The sequence below is a fragment of the Leptodactylus fuscus genome, chromosome 1 (genome assembly GCF_031893055.1).
Source record: "Leptodactylus fuscus isolate aLepFus1 chromosome 1, aLepFus1.hap2, whole genome shotgun sequence".
In the NCBI taxonomy this organism is placed as follows: Eukaryota; Metazoa; Chordata; class Amphibia; order Anura; family Leptodactylidae; genus Leptodactylus; species Leptodactylus fuscus.
The window spans coordinates 349052903-349074649 of NC_134265.1; the positions used below are offsets into that span (position 1 = coordinate 349052903).

The 21747-nt window shown below is 41.5% G+C and overlaps 1 protein-coding gene across 2 annotated transcripts in view; it reads right to left on the reverse strand.

Moving 5' to 3' along the window:
• Window positions 1–6617, reverse strand: part of CTNNA2 (catenin alpha 2) — a 1647901-nt gene extending 1641284 nt beyond the window's left edge. For both annotated transcript variants that reach the window (XM_075261702.1, XM_075261694.1), the window contains exon 1: window positions 6412–6617. The gene's annotated coding sequence lies outside the window, so the exon portion shown is untranslated. The remainder of the gene's footprint in view (window positions 1–6411) is intronic.
• Between the last annotated feature and the right edge of the window lie 15130 nt (window positions 6618–21747).

The following is a 21747-nucleotide window of genomic DNA, read 5'->3' on the forward strand; positions in this document are numbered from 1 at the left end:
GACTGCTGAACGTCTTATATCTAGAACATATCCTATAATAGGGTATAGAAGCCACTGGTAAGTGTTGTAAGGGTCAGATGGTGAAGAGACCATCTCAGGGTTTTTGACGTAACTTAACACGCTTGGGCCCCAGTGCAAAATATGATACTTGGCTCCTAAATTTTCCTAGTACTTGTCTCCCCAGAAACTCCAGAGCCCCAGAGCAAAAATTGTCATCCCCCCTACCCCACCAATAAACCAGGTCCAACACCTACATAGAATTGGACTCCTACAAGAAATTGTTTCTAGTTTGGACAGTTTGGCAACATTCATTTTGAGTCGAATAAGTTCATCATGAACTGGTGGATCTCAAAGTGTATCAGGTTGAGGCCCACTGGAGGTGTGAAACATAATAAAAAGTTATACTCACCTTCCCTCACGTCTTCCGGGTGCTTTCATGGTTTCCCACTCTTCCTCTAGAAGCTCTTCTGGCCTCTTCCGGCCTCCTGAGTGGTGTCATGCGCTCTGGGATCATTGCTGAGGACCAAGCATTGTGACGACACCCAGGAGGCCAGAAGAGGATCCAGAGGGAATGAAGAAATGAAGGAGGGTGAGTATAACCTTTGTTATCTTTTTTCACCTCCCCTGGGCATTCACCCCGTACTCTGGGGTATGACAATTAACACAAAAATAATACTGATAGGCCACCAAGATTATGGAGATTTTCTGTAAAAGAAATCAAGGCCTAAAGACCAAGATGGGTTAAAAAAAAAACAAAAAAAAAAACACAAGAATCGAACCAAAAAACCCAAAAGGTGTCATAAAAAAGGCACATTTCTTGGTGTAGGTCAGTTTTGCATCAAAATTATGCCTGTATGCTCATTTTTATGGTACAATATTTATATTTATAAAATTGGGCATAGTGTGGATGGGGCCTGGTGAGATGAGGTGGGCCCTTCATGATCAGATACATTTAAGGTAACTGAAAGCAGGTTTAAGTCATTTTTGTAATCTACCCCTGCTCCTTGCCGGAGTACGGTAGATGTTAGTTTTTGGTGTACTGACTTCTTCAAAAGCACCACAATTAGAAAGAGGTCCATACTTTTTATAAATGGGGTGCAACTGGGGTCAATAGGGAGTCTGTGACCAGAACTGAGCACATATTAACCAGACCCCACAGATAGAGAGCTTAGAGTCACCTGAATCAAATGATGTTTTTGTGAATCGGTGCCTCCGTTTTTGTTTTCCTCCAAAAGTAGCAAAAGTAGCAAAAAGGGAGAAGCTTTCAAGCCTGAGAACACCATCCCAACTGTAAAACACGGGGGCAGCAGCATCATGTTGTGGGGTTGTTTTAGATGGCATCATGAGGAATGAACATTATGTGGCAATACTGAAGTAACATCCCAAGACTTCAAGCCAGGAAGTCAAAGCTTGGGCACAAATGGGTCTTCCAAATGGACAACAACCCAAAGCATACTGCCAAACTGGTCACAAAGTGGCTTAAGGATAACAAAGTCAACATTTTGGATTGGCCACAAAGCCCTGATCTCAAGCCTATTGAAAATTTATGGGCAAAGTCTGAAAGGCAGGTGCGAGCAAGGCGGTCTACGAACATGGCTCAACTACACCTGTTCTGTCGGGAGGAATGGGCCCAAATTCCTACCAACTATTATGAGAAGCTTGTGGAAGGAAATCCAAAATTTTTGACTCAAGTTATACAGTTTACGGGCATTGGCACCAAATACTAATGAAATGTACGTAAACCTTGGACTTTGTAGAAAGTAATAAAAATATTCCTTAAATAAAAAATAGAAAATCCTACATTCATGAGCTCAAGTCCCAATTTGGATTTTTTACATAGTAACTGCACTAGAAGGTTCCCTATGGTTTATCACCTAAAAGGCGCAGTAGTCATGAATACATAGTAAGCAAATAAACATGGAAGGAGTCGAGAAAAATTTCACCAAAGAAGCCTCCAGCAACATAAAGTATTATTCACGATCACAATATTCTCATGACCATGCAGACGTAAGACAGTGCTTAGTCCCTGTGGACTACTTAGAACAAGTCTATCAAACTCCTCCGTAGCCGACGTCGGTCAATAAGCATTTATTCTAGAAATAAGTCAGAACATGAAATATTTAGATATGGGAAGATATGAGTCTAGGCGATGAGGCAGTCCAAGAAAGCTGAAGTCCCTAATCAGACAATAGAAAATGTACTGTATATACTCGAGTATAAGCCCTACCCGAATATAAGCCGAGGCCCCTAATTTTACCACAAAAAACTGGGACTTGAGTATAAGCCTAGGGGGGAATGCTGCAGCTACTGGAAAATTTCAAAAATTAAAATGGTCGGAGGTTAGGATATAGGTTATGTGTAGGGCCATCTTGACTTTATGGCAACCCAAACTTGACTGTTGTATGGCGGCACAACTAGATTAACTTTGACTAATCAATAAAGAAGACTCACAAGTTGTTTATAATGCCATAATGGCTCCATATCAGCCTGAGGTTATGGCTAACTTAAGAGTATTTTTTCATTTAGGTTTCAGCTTCCAGGTCCTTTTGTTCTCAGTTCGATCAGCTGTTGCTAGTTTTGCTTGGCAGCGGTTTTCTCCCTTCTCCCTGTCCAGAACACTTGCATGCTCAACGGTAGTGAGTGTGCCAGCGTAAAGTAGAACATGGATCAATAGTTGGCAGCAAGATGGCCAACTTAAAGGGGCTGTCCACCTTTCTAGTTTTGGAGGCCTTCCCGCACAGTTCAACTGTTCAACATGGCTCCCAATTATGTTACCCGCTCCACCACACATCGTACGCAACGCACTGTCCCAAAACTGCAGATCTGTGCTGTTCCTAGTAATTGGTTGGATCTCCTTATACGTAATATTGATGGCCTATCCTTATGACAGATCATCAATCTAAGAATGATGGATAAAAGTTGAGTGGTTCCTTGTTACAAAAATGTAGACATCTCCAACCACCACCTGAAAAGTTGGGTACATTATATTGTGCAGCGACTCCATCGGTATCAGCTCAAAGAAGATTGACGTTCCATCCATGGAAACACTTTTTAGATAAGACTCAACACAAGATGCAGCCAACAAACACGGAGGAACATTTTTGTAATACATTTCCCACCAACAAAAATTTTCATTTTCAGGGTCTCGCAATGCAGCAACAATTTTGGGAAATTTTACAAACTAACCAATTTTCACGAAGCAAAATCCCTTTGACTTTTTAGTAGGCCAGTCATAGGAGATTTCAGGGATGTTAGCAGTCAACAACCCAAAAAGTTGGTAGTACACTAGTAACATATTCTAGGTTCCTTATACAAGCATGTATACGAGGTGACCAAATCAGCCAGTCTTGCAAATTCACCAATATGGCGGCTGAATTGTGTCAATTTACCAGTCAACCAGAAACATAAAAATCAGTTTGGCCAATATAAGACGGGAGACAAATCAATGGAACATTCAATATAAATTCAATAAATAGAATGTCATTAATAATAAAAATGACAACATATTAACCATATATTATAGTAATTATGTAAAAATAAAGGACATTGTGCATAGACATTTACTGTATCTTCCCCATTCGCAGACAGTTGACTCCTTCTGTCATAGACTGAACATTAGCCAATAATACACAAATACAACAGTAAGAGGCAACATACACATCCAGAGCAGCGGGCGATGACATCTACATCAGCAATAACAGTATCGTCCCTCTCCAGAGTATTCACAGGACTGACCACAGACACACCGGGATATCAATTAGACGGGGCAATAATGAACCCAAAGACTAAGTGCTGAATAGAGAGGTGAGAGACTGTCCATCTATGTCTAACCTAACACTGCCTAGGACAGAGCCAGCAATGGGCTACTAATACACAGACAAGCAAAAAGAAGGAGAAAAACAAGAACAGCTAATGATACCCAGAAATAATAATAATAATAATAATAATAATAATAATAATAATAACTCATAACAATATACTACTCAATGGCTACTACTACAACTAATAATAATACTACTGTTACTGTGGCTACTGTTACTACTACTACTACTAATATTACTATAACTAATAATAATAATAATAATAATAATAATAAGCTCATAATTCATAGCAATATACTACTCAATGGCTGCTACTACTACAACTAATAATAGTATATAATGGCTACTGTTACTACTACTACTACTACTACTACTACTACTACTACTACTACTACTACTACTAATAATAATAATAATAATAATAATAATAATAAAAATAAGCTCATAATTCATAACAATATACTACTCAATGACTACTACTACTACAACTAATAATAATACATAATGGCTACTGTTACTGCTACTACTACTACTACTACTACTACTACTACTACTACTACTACTACTACTAATAATAATAATAATAATAATAATAATAATAATAATAATAATAAAAATAATAATAATACACAATGGCTATTGTTACTAATACTAATAATAAAAATAATAATAATAATAATAATAATAATAATAATAATAATAATAATAATAATAATAATAATAATAATAATAATAATGATAAATTCATACTTCATAGTAATATACTACTCAATGGCTACTACTACTACTACAACTAATATAATACATAATGGCTACTGTTACTACTACTAATTTTACTAGAACTGATAATAATAATAATAATAATAATAATAATAATAATAATAATAATAATAATAATAATAATAAATAACGGCTACTCTTATTACTACTAGTACTACTACTACTAAAACTAATACTACTACTACCAAAAAAAAATAAAAAAATAAAAATAATAATAATAATATAAAATGGCTACTCTTATTACTACTACTACTACTACTACTACTAATAATAATAATAATAATAATAATAATAATAATAATAATATAATAATAATACCTAATGGCTACTACAACAGTTATATTATTATTATTATTATTATTATTATTATTATTATTATTATTATTATTATTATTATTATTATTATCAATACACAATGGCTACTACTGCAACAAGTGATATTACTATAAATAATAATAATACTAATACTAATACTAATAATAACATCAATAATACATTAATAAACACCCTATATTACTAATTTATGAGCAATGGCTACTACTACTAACAATAATAATAATAATAATAATAATAATAATAATAATAATAATAATTCATATACTACTTCTAATAAACATATTATGTTATTATTAATACTATCAATAAGAATATTCTAAAAAATGAAATAAAATCGTAAAATGGTAAATTTAATATAAAAAAAATTTAATATGCAACATAGGAAAAAAAAAGTGTAAGTAAGCTGATTTCCCTGCTGCGACTACTTAAAGCCTAGTAAAAGTTCTTGGTATCTTTGCTCGTTGTAAACTCATCCCCAGCCTGGACCAGGAGACTTCACACAAGGAGTGACACTATACAGCACATAGGGAAAGTCCTGGAAGTGCTGAGATGGCAGGAAATAGTGACCAATCCACAGATAGTCATTAGAGACTATAAATGTGAAAAATTAAGCAAAAAGCAAAATAAAAAAAAAATGTAAAATAAATATATCAATTCCAGTGACTTCTAGTTTAACCATCCACAAGCCACCAGCCATGTCAGGTTGTAGAATTACAATCCCATCCATCATCATCTATGGAAATTCTATGAGTACTCAATAAATATAATAAGTATAAATAGAAAAAATCAGATCTATATCCAAAAAGTTGCACGTAGAGTAAAACCTCCCATCCCCACTTCCAAATCTTCTCTGTCCCTTGTTGACCCTACAGTCCCCAGAATGCAAAACATCCCAAAAGCCAATATTAAGCAGGTGGTTTGAAACCTTCCAAAAAAAAAAAAAAATATTCCAAGGCCTAATTTGCACAATTGAGAATACAACCCCCCGCTTTGTAAATTTTTAATGCCAGCTGGTCAGTATAAGGCAGCGGAGGCAAAGGGGGTGCCGGGAGGGGGGTTAGAGGCAGAGGCAAAGGGGAAAGGGACGTGCAGATGTCTGCTATTATATGATCCCCATCACAAAGGAGGAACACGAGGGAATAAAGAAAGGAAAAGCGCTCTTCCCTGTACATCAGCAGCCCCCCCACCCCTTCCCCAACCTCCCTCCCCATCACATCAGCATCCTTCCAACATGCCTGCTGCCTGCAATGAAATCACACCAGGCAATCTTTACTAGAGGACCATTGTTGAGTGTAGTACCGTGCTCATGGAGACCGGCACAATGAAAAAAAAAAATTGCAAGAATCCAAAAAAATTGCAAAAAATTTTTTTAATTGCAAATTCAACATTGCATGTCCTCCTGTGTGTGGTGTGGTACCCAGACATCTGACATTTGCATTGGGAGTAGGATGGATGCATGCACTCCACGACTCACCTCGCTGGGGCTTGGACTGGTCTCCTCCTGATATATGAGAAGATATAATCCCAGAGTGTGACTAGTGTACGGTATATAGTGTAGTGTCAGTGTATACGGCAGCAGTGGCAGCAGCCGGGCTGTGCTCTCCTCTCCAGTGACAGCTCCAATGTGTTGTATGTGAGAGCTCTGGTCTCTAGGAACCAGCATCAGCTGAGCTCAGCTCCACCACTCCCCTCGATGCTCTACAGCGACGCTGTTTCTTTCTTTCTTTTTTTTTTCTCAATAAGCTTTATTGACACGCCATCGTCGTCTGTGACATAAGCCGGTTCTACACATTCATGAGTAGTCAATAATAGAGGGGGGGGGGGGGGGAATCAGTGCATTGTCACAGATGGATTATTGCGTAACCTGATGGCGAGTAATATTTGGTTAGGATTAACTCGCTGGCTGCTACATACTTATATATCTAGATACACGTAGCAGAGCCGAATAAGTTACTAGTGTGACTACGAGATCACTAGGAGGGTAACATTGTAAGAATACAATAAACAAACATATAAAGTACATATAAAACACATGTATAGTACACACACATATAATTCACACAAACACACACATATAATACGCACATATATATGTTACACACAAACACATACAGATATGGTAAATTCAAACACGCACACATATAGTACACACGCATATAGTACACACAAATACACACATATAGTACACACATATAATACACACAAACACGAACCCATATAGTACACACACACATATACTACACATAAACATGCACACATATAGTACACACAAACACACACACATACAAACACACACACCTACATATAGTACACAGAAACACACACACACATATAGTACACACACATATAGTACACACAAACACACACACATACAAACACACACATACATAGCACACACAAACACACACATACATAGCACACACAAACACACACCTACATATAGTACACACAAACACACACATATATAGTACACACAAGCACACACATATAGTACACACAAACACACACACATATACTACACACAAACACGCACATATAGTACACACAAACACACATACATATACTACACACAAACGCACACATATAGTATACAAACATATAGTACACACAAACACACACATACTACACACAAACACGCACACATATACTACACACAAACACACACATATAGTACACACGCATATAGTACACACAAACATGAACATATACAGTACACACAAACACACACATATAGTACACATAAACATGAACCTATATAGTACACACAAACACACACACACATATAGTACACATAAACATGAACATATATAGTACACACAAACACACACACATATAGTACACACGCATATAGTACACACAAACATGAACATATACAGTAAACACAAACACACACAAATATAGTACACACGCATATAGTACAAACAAACATGAACATATACAGTACACACAAACACACACACATATAGTACACATAAACATGAACATATATAGTACACACAAACACACACACACATATAGTACGCACACATATAGTACACACAAACACGCACACATATAGTACACACAAACACGCACAAGTATAGTACACACAAACATGCACACGTATAGTAGACACACATGTATAGTACATGCATATGTATAGTACACACAAACACATATAGGACACACACATGTATAGTAAGTAGGAGCCAGGTGCTGCTAATCAAATGTCCTTGACTAATTGATCATCATCAAATGTAATCACTTCTATAGAAGTAGAAGTTTTGGCAGTTTGCTAGTCTGCAGCATTAAGGTATGTGTTAATATTGTACTAAGGATGATAGACATCAGCAATGATCTTAGCAATTGTTTTTGCCCATCAATCTGTCCAGTCAATTTGAAGTCTGTCATTGTACAGTGAGATACATCCCGGCAGATACACCCCAGGTCCAGACTGTGCAATACTCAGATAAACTGCATAAAATAGAGCCTTGATTAGAAAAGGACTGAGAACGTATATGGCTTGTGTGGAAGGGTTGTCCGGAGAAAGCTTCTTTCTTCTTCTTGCCCCACTACCTGTTAGTGACCCTATCCCCAGACACTATGGGGATATATCTCTGTCCTTGGTGTGACTACTTACCTTGCTAAAATATTTAAGCGCTCTCTTTCTTCTGGAATCTTTCCACCATGATGTTATACCTGGACATCTCCCCCTCTGACCCATCCTGTGCTGATATCTGCGCTCCACCTCTAACCTCACCTTCATTCGCAAATTTCTGGATGGCTTGGTTTCTTCTTACAATCACATTTCCTCACCTGAAAAAGTCTCCAATGATCTTCTCTAAGCTAAATCGAATGACAACTATTGTCTTCCTATTCTTCCGAATCTCTCTGCAGAATTTGCCACCATAGACCATGAACGTATCCTCAGTATGGTCCACTCTATGGTCCACTCTATGGTCCACTCTCTCGGCCTCTCTCTCGGCTCTCCGCCTGTCTCTCTGAGGGAACGTTCAGTTTACTATTTGCTACTTCTGTCTCATGTCCTTTTCCTTTCACTGTGCAGCAAGGATGGGAGAATGAGAGTAGTCGTTGTCGTAAACCGTCTCCTCCAGTTGGTGAGGGTTGATGGAGTCTGTAGGGTACCTGACGGTGGTGGTAATTTTTCTGTTCGGGCGCTTCCAGTTGAGACAATCTACTGGTACAGACATCTGCCTCATTAAGACAGATGTCTCGGGTTCAAGCAAATTGATGCTCTGGTTTGTTTCAGTACAACTTGTCCTGTAGGAGGTCTCATCTATGGTCTGACAGCTCAGATTCTCCTACACAATGACACTTGTGGTTCTCTACTCTTATCTATCAATGCTGGAAACAATATCTGTCTTAGGTCTGCAGAGATCTCCAAATAGACTAAGACTCCCTCCAGCAAACCGGTACAAAGACATCTGCTCCAGTCTGGGAGTAAGTGAGGATTACATCTGGAGAAATCGAGAGTCTCTGCCCCATGTTCCAGCCAAATAAAAAGTAGGACTTGATCATGGCTTAATTAAAGGGGAGTTCTTCCATCCTCCAGGGGACAGACCTAACAAAGGGAATACATATGAAAGTATATAACTGTGTACATATGGCACATACATATTAAAATATAAGCAGCAAATGTTTGTAGTGTTCAAAGGCAGGCTGCAGTTATTGGGGTTCACAAGTTTCTTCCTAGATCCTCCCCTCTATCTATTTATCTATCATCTCTTTACTATCTATCTAATAACTATGTATCTCATATCTATCTATCTATCTATCTATCTATCTATCTATCTCCTATCTATCTATCTATCTATCTATCTATCTATCTATTATCTATCTATCTATCTATCTATCTATCTATCTATCTATCTATCTTCTATCTTCTATCTATCTATCAAATCTATCTATCTATCTATCTATCTATCTATCTATCTATATCCTATCTATCTATCTATCTATCTATCTCCTACCTATCTATCTATCTATCTATCTATCTATCTATCTATCTCCTATCTATCTATCTATCTATCTATCTATCTATCTATCTCCTATCTATCATCTATCTATCTATCTATCTATCTATCTATCTCCTATCGATCTATCTATCTATCTATCTATCTATCTATCTATCTATCATCTATCTATCTATCTATCTATCTATCTCCTATCTATCTATCTATCTATCTATCTATCTATCTATCTATCTATCTATCTATCTTTTCCTATCGATCTATCTATCTATCTCCTATCTATCTATCTATCTATCTATCTATCTCCTATCTATCTATCTATCTATCTATCTCCTATCTATCTATCTATCTATCTATCTATCTATCTATCTATCTCCTATCTATCTATCTATCTATCTATCTATCTATCTATCTATCTATCTCCTATCTATCTATCATCTATCTATCTATCTATCTATCTATCTATCTATCTCCTATCTATCTATCTATCTCTATATCTCCTATCTATCTATCTATCTATCTATCTATCTATCTATCTATCTATCTATCTATCTATCTATCTCTATATCTCCTATCTATCTATCTATCATCTATCTATCTATCTATCTATCTCCTATCTATCTATCTATCTATCTATCTATCTATCTCCTATCTATCTATCTATCTATCTATCTATCTATCTCCTATCTATCTATCTATCTATCTATCTATCTATCTATCTATCTATCTATCTCCTATCTATCTATCTATCTATCTATCTATCTATCTATCTATCATCTGTATATCTATTAGAGATGAGTGAACAGCATTTGATCAAGTACATGTTCCATTGGATATCAGGCTGTTTGAGATGTTTGATTCCAGTCGAACATCACGAGGCAAACTCACTAAAAATTTGTATCCCCTCCACCTTCCCTGGCACTTTTTTGGCACCAATAACTGCGCAGGGGAGGTGGGACAGGAACTACGACAACGGAGGCAGTGAAAAAAAAATCGGAAAAAGTAATTGGCTGGCTAATTCAGGTGACCTCCAATTTATACGAACAGTGGATATAATATCTGGTTCATATGAGACTGTGAACTATGTGACTGTGAGACAGGGACAGATGTACAGGCAAGGTTAGCTAGGGATTACCTTTATTTAGGTGGGAATGTCACTCACCCAGCTCTTTGGGGCTCTACCTGGTCGGGATCCCTCTAAGATTGCGATATGCACGAGCTGACTTTTTCCCATAGGAATGCAATGACCAGCGTTGATTGGCCGAATGGAGGAGGAGTCTAAAATCGGACCAGAATGGAGACTGCTGTGAACCGATTTTAGACTCCGCCTCCTCCGGCAAAACCAGCGTTGATTGCTGAATGCTTTACTCTGTATGGCATTTGGCCAATCAACGCTGGTCAATGCATTCCTATGCTGAGATGTAGCAGTGCTGGCCATGCGCTCAGCACTGCTACACTGGAGATGAAGCAGAGTTGAGTGCTGCATCTCAGCAGAGCTGAGTGTGCAGCAGGGTTCAGTGGTTATCCGGTGTAGCAGTGGTTCTCCGGTGTAGCAGTGCTGGCCGTGCGCTCAGCTTGGCTGCATCTCCGAAGTAGCCAAGCTGAGCACATGGGCAGCACTGCTTCATCTCCTTGCATGTCTTTGAGAAGTCAACCATGAGTGTCAGCTGTGACGACGCACTCGTGAGTGTAATAATCCCGCTCCTGTGTGTGATACGAGAATCCCTCATCGCCATCAGAGATAACACATTGGACGCTGAGGAGTCGGGCATAGGAGCACAACCATCCCAGCAGGACAGTCAGGGCACACTCCTGTCCACTTCACAGCATATATTGAGGGAGGAAGAGGAGGAGGAGGATGAAGTGGCAGATCTCATTGTCACACAGGAGGCTAGCGGGGAAGTTCATTGCGTCCCATTGCTGCAGTGCGGATGGGGCAAAATGGAGGAGGAGGAGGAAGAGGAGGAAATGGAGAGTGACCATTCCGGTGGGGGCAGTGATGTCATGCCAAGTAGCACTCTGGCACTCATGGCTGAATACATGTTGGAGTGCTTTTCAACTTACAAACGCATTGTTAAAATCCTGGAGAGCAACCAATACTGGATTTTTGCAATCCTCGACCCCCGGTATAAAAATAATGTTTCTAATTTTATTCCGGTAGAGGGGAGGGCCAGTCGCATTAGTGATTGCCACAAGCAACTGGTGCAGAATATGATGGAGTTGTTTCCATCAACTCTCGTTGGCGGCACGCAGGAGAGTTCCTCCAACAGGCGAACAACTGCCATCCAGTCCACACCCAGCAGGGACACACTCTCCAAGGTCTGGGACACATTAATGGCACCCACTCGCCAAAGTACCGCCACTGAGGGGCCTAGTGTCACCAGGAGGGACAAATATAGGCGCATGTTGCAGGAGTACCTGGCCGACACCAGCCCTGTCCTCTCCAATCCCTCTGCGCCCTACACTTATTGGGTCTCCAAGTTGGATTTATGGCTGGAACTTGCGCTGTACGCATTGGAGGTCCTTTCCTGTCCTGCCGCCAGCGTGCTTTCGGAAAGGGTCTTTAGCGCATTATTACGGATAAGCGCAGCCGGCTGAAGTTTTGTGTGTGCTCACCCTCTACAATTCCTCCTCCTCCTCCTGCACCATCAGCGTTGCACAATTATGCTCCTACTAGGCTCACTCCACCCTCATTCCCCCTAACTCTGCTGATTAGAGGCTCAATTCGCTCCAAGGGCCAAAAACACAGGCGGTGCAAGGCTCTACTCACTCTAAAGGCCTAAAACTCTGCTGGTAAGAGGCTGAAGTCACCTCAAGGGCCTCAATCTCTGCTGGTAGCTCAGCTTAAGGGCCTGTAACTTAATTTGGAAGGGCTCACATTAAAGGCCATAAAAGTGAATTTTGGAAGGTCTCACCACATCACACACACACACACACACACACACACACACACACACAATGACAGTTACAGTGGGGCAAAAAAGTATTTAGTCAGTCACCAATAGTTCAAGTTCCACCACTTAAAAAGATGAGGCGTCTGTAATTTACATCATAGGTAGACCTCAACTATGAGAGACAAAATGAGAAAACAAATCCAGAAAATCACATTGTCTGATTTTGTAAGAATTTATTTGCAAATTATGGTGGAAAATAAGTATTTGGTCAGTAACAAAATTTCATCTCAATACTTTGTTATATATCCTTTGTTGGCAATGACAGAGGTCAAACGTTTTCTGTAAGTCTTCACAAGGTTGGCACACACTGTTGTTGGTATGTTGGCCCATTCCTCCATGCAGATCTCCTCTAGAGCAGTGATGTTTTGGGGCTGTCGCTTGGTAACACGGACTTTCAACTCCCTCCAAAGGTTTTCTATAGGGTTGAGATCTGGAGACTGGCTAGGCCACTCCAGGACCTTGAAATGCTTCTTACAAAGCCACTCCTTCGTTGCCCTGGCAGTGTGCTTTGGATCATTGTCATGTTGAAAGATCCAGCCACGTTTCATCTTCAATGCCCTTGCTGATGGAAGGAGGTTTGCACTCAAAATCTCACGATACATGGCCCCATTCATTCTTTCATGTACCCGGATCAGTCGTCCTGGCCCCTTTGCAGAGAAACAGCCCCAAAGCATGATGTTTCCACCCCCATGCTTTACAGTAGGTATGGTGTTTGATGGATGCAACTCAGTATTCTTCTTCCTCCAAACACGAAAAGTTGTGTTTCTACCAAACAGTTCCAGTTTGGTTTCATCAGACCATAGGACATTCTCCCAATACTCTTCTGGATCATCCAAATGCTCTCTAGCAAACTTCACATGGGCCCGGACATGTACTGGCTTAAGCAGTGGGACACGTCTGGCACTGCAGGATCTGAGTTCCTGGAGGCGTAGTGTGTTACTGATGGTAGACTTTGTTACATTGGTCCCAGCTCTCTGCAGTTCATTCACTAGGTCCCCCCGCGTGGTTCTGGGATTTTGGCTCACCGTTCTTGTGATCATTTTGACCCCATTTTGACCCCACGGTGAGATTTTGCGTGGAGCCCCAGATCGAGGGAGATTATCAGTGGTCTTGTATGTCTTCCATTTTCTAATTATTGCTCCCACAGTTGATTTCTTCAATCCAAGCTGGTTGCCTATTGCAGATTCAGTCTTCCCAGCCTGGTGCAGGGCTACAATTTTGTTTCTGGTGTCCTTTGACAGCTCTTTGGTCTTCACCATAGTGGAGTTTGAAGTCTGACTGTTTGAGGGTGTGCACAGGTGTCTTTTTATACTGATAACAAGTTTAAACAGGTGCCATTACTACAGGTAATGAGTGGAGGAAAGAGGAGACTCTTAAAGAAGAAGTTACAGGTCTGTGAGAGCCAGAAATCTTGATTGTTTGTAGGTGACCAAATACTTATTTTCCACCATAATTTGCAACTAAATTCTTACAAAATCAGACTGTGATTTTCTGGATTTGTTTTCTCATTTTGTCTCTCATAGTTGAGGTCTACCTATGATGTAAATTACAGACGCCTCTCATCTTTTTAAGTGGTGGAACTTGCACTATTGGTGACTGACTAAATACTTTTTTGCCCCACTGTAAGGGTGGGGACTGTTGAATTTCCCATTGCTTATTCCATCTGTGGTTGTCATGGGCAACGTGATTTAAAGGGGTACTTGTTAAGGTTTCATTAGAGTAAAATTTGGGTTTCTGTCCATACAATTGGGGAGTAAAGAAGGTTTCCAGGTATTTTCCCACTTTGATAGAGGTTTTTTTGAGTGTGGGAAGTGTGTAGTTGTTAGGCTGTGGCTAGTGGGGTAATCCTGGGACTTGGGCATGTTAGATGTCCCCAGACATGCTTCCCCTGCTGTACCAGTTGCATTCCAGGGTGTTGGCATCATTTGCTGAGGTGTCATAGTGGACTTGGTGACCCTCCTGAGTCGAATGGTGGTTTCCCCTGAAACGAAGCATTTTTCCCCATAGACTATAATGGGGTTCGATATTTGATCGAATAGTCGAATATTGAGTGGCTATTCGAAACGAATAACGAATATCAAATATTTTATCGTTCGCTCATCTCTAGTCATCGCACCTCCAGAAGACCCGGCTCTACAACAGCTGTTCACTTATTGGAGAGAGGACCCCCGGGCTCCCTTAGGTATAAGTGTGATTGCACCCTCTGCACCCCCTAGGTAATGTAAAAAAAATATATATATAGGTTTAATTTTGTAAAGAGCAAAATAAAAAAAAAATCCAAAATAAATTTCATAAAAAAAAAAAAAAAAAATTCAACATTTCATAGTCACAGCATTAAACTTCTAAACTATGGGTGTTAATCAAGGACAGATGGTACGTATGTAAATGTGCGGCATGATATATATGCTTCTGTAAATCACACGGTAGAGCGAGGATGACTGCTCTCCGCATAGCAATAATTGGCTAGGGGTTGAATCTCGGTAGACAGGCAATTTCGCTCTCCTATGCTGTAATAAGAAGACACAAATTAGTACAGTAAGAAGTGAACACCTGGATCCTCCTGACACCGAACATAAAAATAGCAGATACATCAACTCTAGCGACTTTCTCCAACTTTCCAGGCAGACCCGAGACAAGTCTGACACCGAGAGGGAGCCAAAACAAAGAAGGCTTAGATATGAAAATTGACAGTTTTGAACTAAAAATTTGTTATCATATTTTAACATATTTTAGAGCATCAGAGCTGAGAGATGGAAATCTTACATTAGGGGAGAACATCCTTCTTGTTGAACTTCATCCAATGGTTCATCCAATCCAGTTGGGTTCATCCAATGAGAGCCATCTGACAGGTCCTTTGAGTTGGACTTCATCCAATGGTTCATCCAATCCAGTTGGGTTCATCCAATGAGAGCCATCTGACAGGTCCTTCTTGTTGGACTTCATCCAATGGTTCATCCAATCCAGTTGGGTTCATCCAATGAGAGCCATCTGACAGGTCCTTTGAGTTGGAGTTCATCCAATGGTTCATCCAATCCAGTTGGGTTCATCCAATGAGAGCCATCTGACAGGTCAAGTAACAATTTTACGAGCTCACGTTGGCTTGGTCCTGCAAAATGCCCCAAATGTGTGGGCCACTATGAAGGTCTGAGGACTAATGTCTATCAACTAGGGATGGGCAAACCACTTTGTCACGAGCTGGGATCTACAAGAATATCCCAAATTGTTGAGTTTCAGACTAACAAAAATGGCCACCCCGACATTCATTGCAGTAAACTGTTAGCCTCTGGGGTCCGAAGACACTCAAGAATATGATAGGTGGGGGATCAAGGGAGGTGTAAAAAAAAACTTTATATTCACCTTCTCTCACTCCTTTTGGGACTCCTCATGGTATTCAGAGCTTTACTGGTGACGTCATATGCCCGGGATCACAGTTGAGGCCTGTTATTGGGGCCGCAGTGGTCACATGGGCATGCCTGGATCATGACATTACTGAGCAGACCAAGAGAGATCGCCAGATGCCCCTAAAGAGGTGAGAGGTAACTTGGCTCAAACAGGTAGATATAGCACAGTCTCTAGCAGCCCATTTATACTGTGCTCATTTATCGCGAGCAAAGAGAAAGAGAATTATACACGTCAAGATAGTGCCTGATCAGGAGCTAAGGAGAAGATGGAGGGCAGGGATATGAGGGCAGTATACAGGGCCATAGGGCCAACGGTGCACTTGCATTGGGCACTATGGGAATGGGACCCATTTGGACACTGGAAACAACCCTGCATTTAGAGAGCTGTCCCGGGCCGTGGGACTAGGTTGCCCCAACACCAAGTCATCTACAGATGAGTTGCATACAATGGTGAAGCAGGGATCTGTCCATCCCCTGCTTCACACTTCGGTCTCTTTTCTCTGTTCCAGTGTCTCAGGTGCAATAGGTGCATTGTAGTGATGTCGCTTACTTTGCGTCTGTTGCTCCCTGAAGACTCCTAGACAGACCAGAGACAGAAGAGAACAGGGCAATGGGATAGATGAGTATAAGGTTTTGTTTTGTTTTTTTTAATTATCTGTTTGATCCATTATACTGGGGGCAACTGTAAGGGCTATTATGTAATACGGGGGTGCGACCACCCTGGGAGAACCGTGCAGGAGGCTGGACTGTCACGGTGACCTTATAGGCACCAGAACTCCCAGGAGAGGTGCACAGGGTAATAGGTAGAGTCAGTTAGATGTGACGCCAGTTGGAGTATTGAGACACCCGCTGGTCCCTGGGCTGAGATGGTGATGTGGGTGCCAGTGCTCCCTCCAACAAAGAGCTTGTGCCCAGGGCTTAGCTACAAGGAAGGCAATGTCCAGGCCAGGATCAGTAGAAGTGCTCACTGCTTTATTGTAACAGGCATCTGCTGGTCACTTGTCCTGTAGCAGTGAGCTGTGGCACAGGGGCTTGTAGCTGGCTGACACCTTCCCATGTATTAGCAGAGAGTCTAAGATGGCTGCAGATCCAGCTTCTGGTCTACTGCAGGGGCTCAGTTACCTTGTAGAGGTCAGTGCAGGCTGCCGGGGTTATAGCTCTGCTTAATCTGATATAATCCTGTCCTCTTACTGATAGTGATGGGGGCGCTGTCACACAGCTTGTCTGTCCTGCTACTGCTGTGGCAATCCTCACAGCACAGTGTCTGACACACAAGATGATCACTGCCACACTTCTCCTTCCCTGGCTGCTTACAGAATACTACTTCCTCTCCCTGCTATGACTATTTCCTGTTCCAGCTACAGATCCATTCACTATAGTGTGTGTTGCTATGGAGACCACAGCTCACTAGGACAAGTGAAAGCAGAGAACAATAGCTTAACAACATTACACAAATGAATACAGAATAAACATGGCAACATATACAATCTATCATAACATGTAAGGCACTTCTATGGCCAAATAACCATTAGTAACTCCTGTGAGGGGGTTACATCCCTCCCTTCTTGAATGTAGCACGTCCTCGGGCTACCAATAACACAGAAAACAGTCAATGGCTTAAATATCCCATAGTCCAAAGTAAATGGAATAAACGTTAAATAGGTTAGGAACAAATAATAAACATAGAGGTAGAACTTTGGGCAGTCCAAGCATGGTGTCGCCACTATGGCACCAGGTATATGGCTTATTTGTTGAAGTGAAGATAAACAACAGTCTCCAAGGCAGATGATCAGCTGAAATGCACAGTCTACTATGGCTGATCTTGGCAAGTTCCTTTAAGGGCTGTAGCGAACTGAGGGTTTACCCTTGTTTACCCTTTGGGATCTCCTTTGAGAAATTGTTTCAGGCTCTGAGGCCTCCTCTCTGTCAGGGAGTACTTGAGTATCCGGAGTCTTTGATACAAAGTCCTCTAAGGAAATGGAGTCACTTGTTTCCCTTGACACAGAAGGAGTCTCTCTTTGCAACGGTGTAACCGTAGGTCTCACAAAGAAGTATAAGTTAGGGGAAGCCAGAGCAAGTCCTAATTCTGTACCATGTTGGCCAAGAATGGGTATACAGGGTAATGTCCGTCTTGGTTGTGACAGAGCGTGTGGAGTAGCTGGTAACCGACGGGTCACTCTAGGACTTGTATAAGAGGAGGGACAGACTTTGAGATCATCTCGAGACACTAACTGGGATGGACCTTCTCCATCCTCTGGAACAATTTTACACACTTTAGGGTTATCATGTGGTGCCTCTTGGACAACATAGGCTTTGTCTTCCCAACGATCCTCTAACTTATGATGCCTAACATGTCGCCTTTTTAGGACCTTATCTCCAGGTTGCAAGGGTTGAGCATTTGCTCCTTTGTCATACTGGAGAGCCTGTTTGTGTCTAGCCTGGTCCAGAGATTTACACACAAGTTCCTGAAGTTCTCTATTAACCCTTAGTCTTTCTGCTACCCAAGTGTCATTTGGTAAAGGTGGGGACCTAACCTCTGTAATCACTCCCATTTGGTGATCAGCGGGGAGCTGTCCTAACTGTCCTCTAAGGAGGTATGCAGGAGTATACCCTGTGGAATCCTGTCTGGTGTTATTATAGATCTCAGTGATCTCTGGCAATAGCTCTGGCCACTCAGATCGTTTTTCACGGGCAACTGTTCTCAGCATGTTGATAATGATTTGATTGGCTTTTTCACAAAGCCCATTACCCTGGGGATGGTAGGCTGTAGTGCGGATCTTTTGACACCCATAGAGGTTGCAGAACTCTTGAAAAAGCTCTGACTCAAATGCAGGACCTTGATCAGTAAGGATCTTTTCAGGATAACCGTAGGGTCGCCCAAAATGTCTTTGGAATTCCCGAGCTGCTGTTTTACCAGTGAGATCTTTTACTGGGACTACAACCATGAATTTTGAAAAATGATCAATCATTGTTAGTGCATAAGTGTAACCTGACCGACTTGGAGTCAACTTGACGTGGTCAAGTGCTACCAACTCTAGTGGTCTGACTGTGACAATGCCCTGTAGAGGGGCACGTTGGTTAGATCCTCTCCGCAAAGCACATTGTGCACAATCCCGGCACCACTGTTCAATTTGAGGGCGCATTCCCACCCAGTAGAAACGATCCTTAATGGTTCGTTCTGTCTTTTGGGCATTGAAATGTCCTGACTGATTATGATACGCATCCAAGATCAAAGGAGCGTCATGTCTTGGTATCACAATCTGAAACACTCGCTCATGGGTACGAGGATTTACATAACGGCGGACCAGTTTTGCCTGCAGATAAGTTAAACGACCGCGCTCTCGCCAGAGATTTTGAAGTTCAGGGCTTGCATTGTTATCTGGACCTATTGAATTTGAATCTTTTAAAAGGTCTTTTAATCTTTGCAATGTTGGATCTTGTTTTTGGATTTGTTCCCAATCCATATGATGGAGGGACTCAACCCGCATGGTCTGAAGGTTACAATATTTGGTCCGGACATTTTGGTTAACACGTTGAGTGACTTTGTCATAGAAGTCAGGGAGTTCAATTTCTTCTCATATGTCAGGGTCATCTAGGTCATTAATTGACTCTTGGGGTAACCGAGATAAAATGTCAGCATTAACATTCTCCCTCCCTGCACGGAATTTTAAGGTAAACTGATAATTGGCAAGACGTGAAGCCCAACGCTGCTCAATTGCTCCCAATTTGGCAGTGCTAAGATGGGTCAGAGGATTATTATCTGTGTATGCAACAAAAGGAGTGGCGGTGAGATAATGATGGAATTTTTCAGTAACCGCCCAAACCAAGGCCAGAAACTCCAACTTAAAGGAGCTATAGTTAGAGTCATTACGTTCAGTCGCCCGAAGCGAACGACTGGCAAATGCAATGGGTCTAATCAAACCTTCTTGTTTCTGGGAAAGGACAGCACCAAGTCCAGTTTTACTTGCGTCTGTTTGCAGAATGAACGGTTTACTGTAATCAGGGTAAGCAAGGACATTTGGACCGACTAAGGCCGCTTTTAACTCATCAAATGCTTTTTGCATTTCAGGGGTCCATTGGATAGTTGGACTCTTACCAGATCGGGTGGTAGACTGACCTACCAGTACAGCCTGTAAGGGTGCAGCAATCCGGGCAAAGTTTTTTACAAATCGGCGGTAATAACCGGCGAACCCAAGGAATCTACGGATGTCTTTTATCGTTTCAGGAGTTGGCCAGTCGCGTATCCGTTCAGTGTACTGAGGATCTGGCGACACCCCATCAGCGCTCACAATGTGTCCCAGGTATTGGATTTCAGATTTTAGGAGATGGCATTTGGAAGGCTTGAGTTTCAGACCATAGCGATCCAAAGACTCAAACACTCTCGCAAGGTGATCCAAATGCTCTGCATATGTTCTTGAGTAAACAATTATATCATCCAGATATAACAGGACAGACTCAAAGTTTAGATGACCTAAACAGAACTCCATGAGCCGTTGGAATGTGGCAGGCGCATTGCACAACCCAAATGGCATCCGGTCAAATTCAAACAGACCCATTGGTGTTGTGAAGGCAGTTTTTTCAGCATCAGCTGGGGACATAGGGACCTGCCAGTATCCACTGGTAAGGTCCAGGACAGAGAAGTAGGCTGCAGACTGAAGGGCTGCAAGGGACTCCTCTATCCGGGGCAGCGGATACGCATCCTTGTGGGTGATATCATTCAATTTGCGGTAATCCACGCAAAGGTGAATGGTACCGTCCTTCTTTTTGACAAGTACTAAGGGAGCAGCCCAAGGGCTTCGGCTGTCCCTTATGACACCAGAATCCTTCATGTTTTGAAGTAAGCCTTTTACTTGTTGGTATTGTGCTGGGGGAATGGGCCTATGTCTTTCCTTGATGGGAGGATGATCACCAGTTTGAATTGTGTGTTCCACTGCAGTGACATGCCCAAAGTCCATAGGGGACTTGCTGAAAATGTGTTCGAATTCGTGAACTACCCGCAATACCCCTTGCAGCTGAGATGAAGGCGTCTCAGGGGTTCCAAGGTGAATCTCTTGCCACCATTCTTTTTGCTCCCCAGTGGGGTTACATGTGGGTTGTGAATTGGTGGTCTGAGCTCCACAATGGACTCTCTGGAGGCAATCAGCATCCTGAACTCTGGATAATTTGGCAACCACTGTATACCGTGGTAGTGTAACTTCAGAATCCCCAAAATTCAACAATTGTACAGGGACTCGTCCATGGGTCACCTTAGCCAAACTACGGGCAGCAATAACTGTACGATCCGTAGGCATTGACTCGATGAGCACGGAGTAATCCCTGCCTTTGACACCAAACCTGGCCCGGCACCAGACCATCATCACATGACCAGGTGGTAAGATGATGGGTCTAGCGTCAGTCACCCTAGCTTTTCCGATCTCACCTTGGGAAAGTTGGACCTGTTGTTGTTGGACCAAAACCTTAATGGCCTTATGGTAGATGTGTCTCT